General features: G+C 43.0%; 1 pseudogene; it reads left to right on the forward strand.

The window, feature by feature from the left end:
- The first annotated feature begins 535 nt into the window (after window positions 1-535).
- Window positions 536-2,487, forward strand: LOC103631226 (uncharacterized; annotated as a pseudogene).
- Window positions 2,488-7,373: the final 4,886 nt, after the last annotated feature.

Genomic DNA, 7,373 nt, shown 5'->3' on the forward strand with positions numbered 1-7,373 from the left:
TTGATGTTTACAGGATAACCTATCCAGAGGGAACATGACAACTATTAGAGCTCTTCGATGGCTATTTCCAGAACCCAGAGGGCTTAAGTTTATTTATGCTGATTTAGGCAATGCCAAAGTTGTATCTTCTGAAGTTTAATAACACAGTGCCTCCCCTTGCCTTACATTTATGCGTTGATGAGATTTTTTTTGCTTAACCAATAATCAGGTGAACAAAATATTTTCGGAGAATGCATTTGATGCTGTTATGCACTTTGTTGTTGTTGCTTATGTTGGTGTCATGGTGTGAGCAAAATGGAGCCACTCAGGTGAAGGTTTATCCTACGCATGTAATGCACTGGTTTACCATTGGGCGAGCTGAGGTCCAGTGTGGCCCCCGCCGCTGATTGCCGAAGTCGGGGGCTTCAGCGCAGCGCGGGAGGAGGAGGGCGAGCTGAGGTGGCGACAAATTCTCCCACGCCGTCGCCCGCACCCGCTGTCTGGGGAAGGCACCGCCATGGAGAAGGTTATGGTGCTGGTGGCTGGTGTCTCCAAGATGACTGATCTGGGGAGCGGGTCGGCTGCGAAGCCCGAGAGGAAGAGCTGGGACGATCCAACTCACACTACGGCTACACCGTCCATGACAAAGTCTAAGGCCAAGGTGGACAAGGTTACCATCCTCAGGACTCAGGTCTGCATTAATGCTACATTGTTGTGTTGTGACATTTGGTACTTGCCAATGATGTCAAGGTAGCCATGTGATAATTCGAGGCATATAATTTTATCACTACCTGCATTGTGACTAGAATAGTAGTAGTAGTAAATAACTCTTTCTAAAGTCAAAATTGTGTTTAACTGAAAATGATCCTAAACTTGAAGGTACTACAGACATTGGGTTGTGTTGTATTGTCGTTCAAATGAAAGATCTTCTAAGGTACACTCAGATGGGGTTGTAAATGGATGACTGCCAAATTGATGCTATGGAAAACTCAGTGACTCGGATGAGGTTGTTAATGGATGACTGCCAATTTGATGCTAGGGATAACACAATGACTTAGATGGGGTTGTAAATGGATGACTGTCAAATTCATGCTAGGGAAAACACAAAGTATGACTTAACCGTGAACAATGATCAACGTACTTGATTCATAGGATCTTAGTCTTGGTATGATTTGGTTCTGCAAATTAAGATCTAACATAGATAGATGGTGCTAGATAGGAATAGGATAGTATACAAAGAAACATTGTTGGGTAAAAACTGAAGTATAAAGTGACTAACCTTTGGCTCAGGAAATCATAACCATGGTCAACCATGACACTTTTAGTAATAACCATTTCCAAATGGATATGTAGTGATGCCTTCTCATTTATAAATTCTGTGCTATGACTACGAATTAACTGAAAGAAAAACTCCAAGTACATATGGCACGATTATAACTTACACAGTTATTAGTTTAGAATTTCAAACATAAAGCTACATATATATATATATAGAATGTTGTATTGATCATTTTCAGGTTCAGAGTATTGATTCTTTTCTTCTAAGTATCATATGTAGCATGGTTGGATAACCAATTTGCATGTGTACAGCAGAATGTGTTTGTGCCTGTGTAGTAAACATTTCTTCTTTATCTCTACCATAAGGAACTTCTTTGTCTCGACCATCAGGAAGCAATGTCGAGGCGGCTAAGCGATGCCATGACGAAACAATTCGGCAATGATGATTCATTTGTTGAAGAGAGGTCGAAGCCTCGTAAGAAAATAGACACCCCTACCTCAGTGAAGGCAAATACCACAGCTCCGAAAATTACACTTCACAACCCTAAATGGACTGACGGTAGCATTCCTTTGGACGCACTTCTTCATAAACTCTCAAAAATAGGCAAGGTAAGCGATTGTAGTTTTATTTTATTGGCTCTTAGTCTCCTTTTAGCGCTGCTGACTTGACATGAGTTTCTAATATAATTTCTACCAAATTTCATGAAGCTTTTGAACGGAGAGATCTCGCGGCAAATGTTGCAGCTAGCGCCCTGCAAGAGGCATTGATCTCTAAATCCATTATCAGGAACATAAGGTATATAGAGACATCTTTTTTATTCAAACCTAAAAACGAAACCCATGCATTTCTTTAGCAGGAAACTGGTGTGATTGGTGTTTTGTTTATTTCTCTACGTAGACTACAACAAGTTCTCTGAAATTTGCGCTTCAGCAAGGGTCTCCAATCCATTCCCAAATGTAGATCTCTTCCTTGTCGTCTGTGAGGATGCTCTCAAGTGGAAGACCATCGCTGCCAAGTCTGTGGCGACCAACGGGGCTGAAGAGGAGGAATTGTTGGAGAAGAAATCAACTTAGCATTGGGTTGGCGATGCATTAGCCACTAATCTTGAGGTCCTCGAGTTGCTGAACGGTGCCACTGGACCCTTCTCCCGGATGAGGAGCAACGCCACCACCAACAAGCCAAGTGCATTTTCGGAGATTCGCGATGTGATCGATATTATCCATGCTTGATAAATGATGACAATGGTGATGGCCATGATATCTGGTCAATATTGTATTGATCTTTTTACGAGCTTTAGGATGTCATGTTGTTTGCTGGAATGGAGATATTTCATTGTTCACTTGGTTTTTGTGATAGAGTTAATTACCTTATTTCCGTGCTTTCTTAGTACCAATTTTTTGAGATTTGAGTTGTAAATAACACTTCCCTAATTGTGCTGTCATTATAACTCAATGACATTATTAAAATCATATATATAAGTCTATATGGTACTGATGGTTGCAATGTAATGGTGAAATAGCTAGATTAAAATAACAAAATTTATGTATGGGTAGGATCACAAATGGATTCTGAAACATTTTCTCATAACAATATAACACACATATGTACATAAGTTATCGTGTTATTATACAGTTCCGTTGCAACACACGGGCACTCACCTAGTATATATATATAAGGCTGTAAGGGGTATCCTGACTCCACTTGGTTCTGCCTTCAGCCAATCTGCACTGTTGATCTATCCCTGCTCAATCCTCACCCTCGAAGCAAAAGATAGTGGCTCGATCGTGGTGGTTCTGCTCAATGCCCGCTCTCAACCACCCCCACCCCATTACTCTCTCTCATCCTCCCTCTCCCTCCCCCACGATTTGCTCCCCCTCCCTGATCTCAACAAACCCCGTCCCCATCGTCGTGCGTCTCGGCCGACCCTCGCCCTCATTGATCTCCTTCGAGATTTACACCACGGTCGTCATCCTCCCTCTCCCTCTCCCTCCCCCACCGACGATCTGCTCCCCACGCTCTCAACAACCCCCGCCCCCATCACTCTCCTCCGAGGTGGTTGTTTCTTCACCCGGTACCCATTCAGTTCGTCTGCCTCCTTCTCTTCGAGTTTGGGTGCCCATGGAGACCAGCAGTGTGCCCGCCGCCGCCACCGAGGCCGGCTGGTACGTGCTTGGACCGAACCAGGAGGGTGTCGGACCCTACGCGCTTGCTGAGCTTCGAGGTGGCTGTTTCCTTCACTCTCCTAGCAATTCAACGTGTTTCAAGGCTACTAGGTCTGGACACCATCGATTCAACCAGTAATTGCTACATTTCTTTACACTCAGTCTGTTGCGTCTGCATTGTTGTTTGCACTGGATATTGTTATCCATCAACCCCAAACCAATTGCAGTTCCCTTTGGTCATGTCATGTTTAATTTCCCTACAAATTTCGTACTGCATTTCATATATATATCAAATATGGACCCATGAAACTGAAGCAGGCGTTCCTTTTCAATTTGTGTTGCTACTTCATTTCCTTTATCAGTAAGGGCATGTCTAGATCCATTATCACTAAAATTTAGCAGTTAAAATTTATACAAGTGGGTCTAAACAGACCTGCTAATTATTTGTTGAAGGATCTGAAGGGCTGCTATTAGTTTCATTAGCAGATTTGGAGTTGCTAATATGTGCTAATAATTCATATGCATCTTCAACTCACTATCTAACTACCTATTAGCAGGTGATGCCAACAGCTTCCTGCTAAAAGTTAGCAAGGGATCGGTTGATACTTATCGATGTATTGTGTTTGTTCATTATTATTGTATCCATGTTTGGTTGGAATGTTTTTAAAAGAGTGTTAAATTCTGAACGATATGAGTTATTTTATATTCTATATTCTTTTGGTTTCTGAAAGGTTGCGTGAATCGGACCGCACAAAACTCCATATGTTTCAGAATTGAGCTAAGCGCATCCTAACACCTTGACTCCAATACTAACTAAGAATTACTAGCATCACATCCTGAAAGATCACTCTGTCGACCAATCCAAGGAAGGCACCTGAAGCTTAGGGAGGACACCTCACAAGTCACATCTGCTCGTGCTGCTTTTGTGAGATTTTGTAATTTGTATGAGCAAATATGTCAGGCGTCAATGTGGGGTTGGGGTAGGTGAGAAGAATATGGCAGCACTCCAATTTGCAGAAACTGATCAATTATTTATGTTACTCATTTGATTCTTCAGTTTCCCTAGAGGGTGGAACATCGTGGGATGTAGGCCCCAAGGAACAACAAATATTTTAAGGTAAATATTTCTGGGCCATTTGTATTTACTTATGAGGTTTAGATCACATGATAGATGATGTCCTGCATGATTTTGGAATTGCATTTGTATTGTATAAACCTGAATATAAATGCCATTATTAAATTTGTGAAGTAGTCTGATAGCATGAAAAATTTGTGAAGTAGTATGATAGCAACAGAAACTATAATTAATTGAGCCTTATTACTCACACTAGATCTTGTCCCCCACCGCCTAATCTGAGTTGAATTAAGCTGATTTGGTCAGGAAAATTTGTGGCGGACATTTATAGGTGCTCAAGGGCAGCGCGTAGTTCTTCTGGATGGTCAAGTTCTGGAACGACGATGTGGCAGAGGAGACATGTAATACCCAAAATTATATAAGAGTTGATCTCGTTATGTGTTGTGCCATCCACACATTATTAACTCATGGAAATAATCACATTTAAAAAATTAAATAAGACACTTCAATAAAATATGCATCATATTGGGATTTTTGTTTGTGCATCTGAAGGTAAAAGTTGGAACTCAAACTTGAAATTGATTTGAAGTTAAAATAGAAATTAGAAAGTCAAATGAACAAATAAATGGGAAAGGAAAAGTTCATGAAACCCTTTTATTCTTCCCATAAATAAAAGGGAAGAGAATGAATCATAATATTTTAAAACACTAAAGTTATATTCATATTAAAGAATATTTGGCCCTTGGAATTTGAAGCTCAAAACAGGGATTTAAATTCAGTTTGAACACTTGAATTTGAAATAGAAAAGAAAAAAAAGAGAAAAGAAAACCCGCTGTTGGGCCTCAGATTCACATTTCAGCCCACAACCACTTCCCTCCGCGCCCAAAACCACTTCATCCGCGCCGCACCACTCTTCACACACGAGGTCACCGACACATGGGCCTGGGTCGCCAGTCACCAACAAAAGAAAACCCACGCTCCTCAGCCAGTCACTGGTGGTCGGTCCCGCACTGTCATATGTCTGTCTTCCCTGCGCTGTCGGTTGCAACGGCTTCGCCGAGCTCGGCGGATCTCGCCGTGAAGACCGCGCGCGGAGCCTAGCCACGTCCGAGTATAAAGCTTAGTGCACCGCAATATGGGAGCCTATCTAACCGCCTAGGTAGCTACGGTTCATTCTTCTTCCCCGTTTCGTGTGAGGACAAGCGGGCGCTGTTGGGAGCTCAAGCTGTGCCGCCGGGGGATCGTGGAGATCCACTTTCGCCGCGTCGGTCATCGTGAGTCCTCTTCTAAGCCTACTCTTGGTACTCCACGTTCGTTCGCACCCGAATTTGCTCGTTGATAGGTGGTTGTTCGCCGGCCATTACTCGATAGAGCAGAACCTCCGCCATGGTGCGGTGATCTACGTGGGCGTGGAATCCTAGATCTTGCCCTTGGGCGGGTGCGCTACCAAGCGATTCGCGGTACTCCGCGCATAGTGTCGCATCCTCGGGGGTGGTCGATCGGGCGGCAGGGCGTCGAAACCCGGAAGTCCGGCGAGAGCACCGCCGCCTGGGCGTTCAGCGCCGCCGCGTGTTCCGGCCACGGGTGTAAGTTTGGGGGTTTCGTCTCGAGCCGTTGGATGTGATTTACATGGCTCCGATTAGATCGAGGTAATACCCCTTCGCGGGTTGCAATCTGGGCCGCACGATGGGAATCGGGTGGTGCAGAACAGATCTAGTGCTCATAAAACCGTAGCCATCGATCTCTGATCCTGCGATCCTCGCTGCATACCGGTTCAGTAGTAGGCGGTCTAATCCGGGCCGTTCATTTGAGATCTAACGGCTCAGATTCACCGATACCCCTTCGCGGGTCAGTTTTATTAAAGAGCCCCTCGGTTTCATTGAAATAGAACCCGCCGTCCATTAGTCACTATGCACTGTGTCTCTGGATACTTACCCCGAGCCCCCTGCGTTTCACATTAATTGAGGACTAGTCCAGTGACAGGTTAATTTGAGTAAATGAAATAAGAAAATGGGTTTTTAATATGAAAATAATTGCTAGAACTTTATAAATTCATAGAAAATTCATACTAACTCCAAATTGAGCCATTCCACTTCCTAAAATTTTGTAATTTTATCCTCTATCACCTAGATCCTCTGTTATGTCATGAAAACAGTAAGAAATTTATTTATCACTTAACCCTATTTAAAGCACATAAAACCTTTGAAAATGCATAACTTAACATCTATAACTCAGAAAATTATGATTCCAGTTCCTAGGTTTCTATTTTAATATGTAGATTATTACTGTGCATTTTATTTATATGTTTGGTGTAATGTTAATTTCTCTATATGCACTGTGCTTGTTTGTATTGTGGCGAGTAGAAGAGCCCGTTGCTGAGGATCCTGGTGAGCAGCAGGTTGAAGTAGCTGAGCAGGAGCTCATTGAAGGCAAGTTGTGCCCTTGACCACTTTTTACCCAATAATGTTCTTTAATATCACTTATCCATGCATAGGTTAATTTTGATGGGACCCAATAGGTCACCCTAGATTGTTTATCTCATTACCTTGTTTACCCCTGAATCACTTGGGTAGTTTGCTATTGCTTTATATGGTTTTGGGATAATCATTTATTACCTCTATGTTCCAATTCTTTTTGTTATTCTATTTATGTTCATGTTGAGATCATTAATGTTAATTGGAACATAGAGCTTAACTTGAGAACCACGTGCCACCACAAGGGTTTAATGGGACGCCCTTGGCTGACTAATTAGGAAAGCTAGTGGAAGACTACCTTACCCGAAAGGGGCAAGGGCAGTAGGGGAGTGGTCAGTGTAGGGAGGTCCCTGGTTGATTTTGCTGCGATGGCGGTCAGCCAGGAACCCTGCATTGGAGCTTCC

This window comes from Zea mays, chromosome 6, assembly GCF_902167145.1.
Source record: "Zea mays cultivar B73 chromosome 6, Zm-B73-REFERENCE-NAM-5.0, whole genome shotgun sequence".
Lineage (NCBI taxonomy): Eukaryota > Viridiplantae > Streptophyta > Magnoliopsida > Poales > Poaceae > Zea > Zea mays.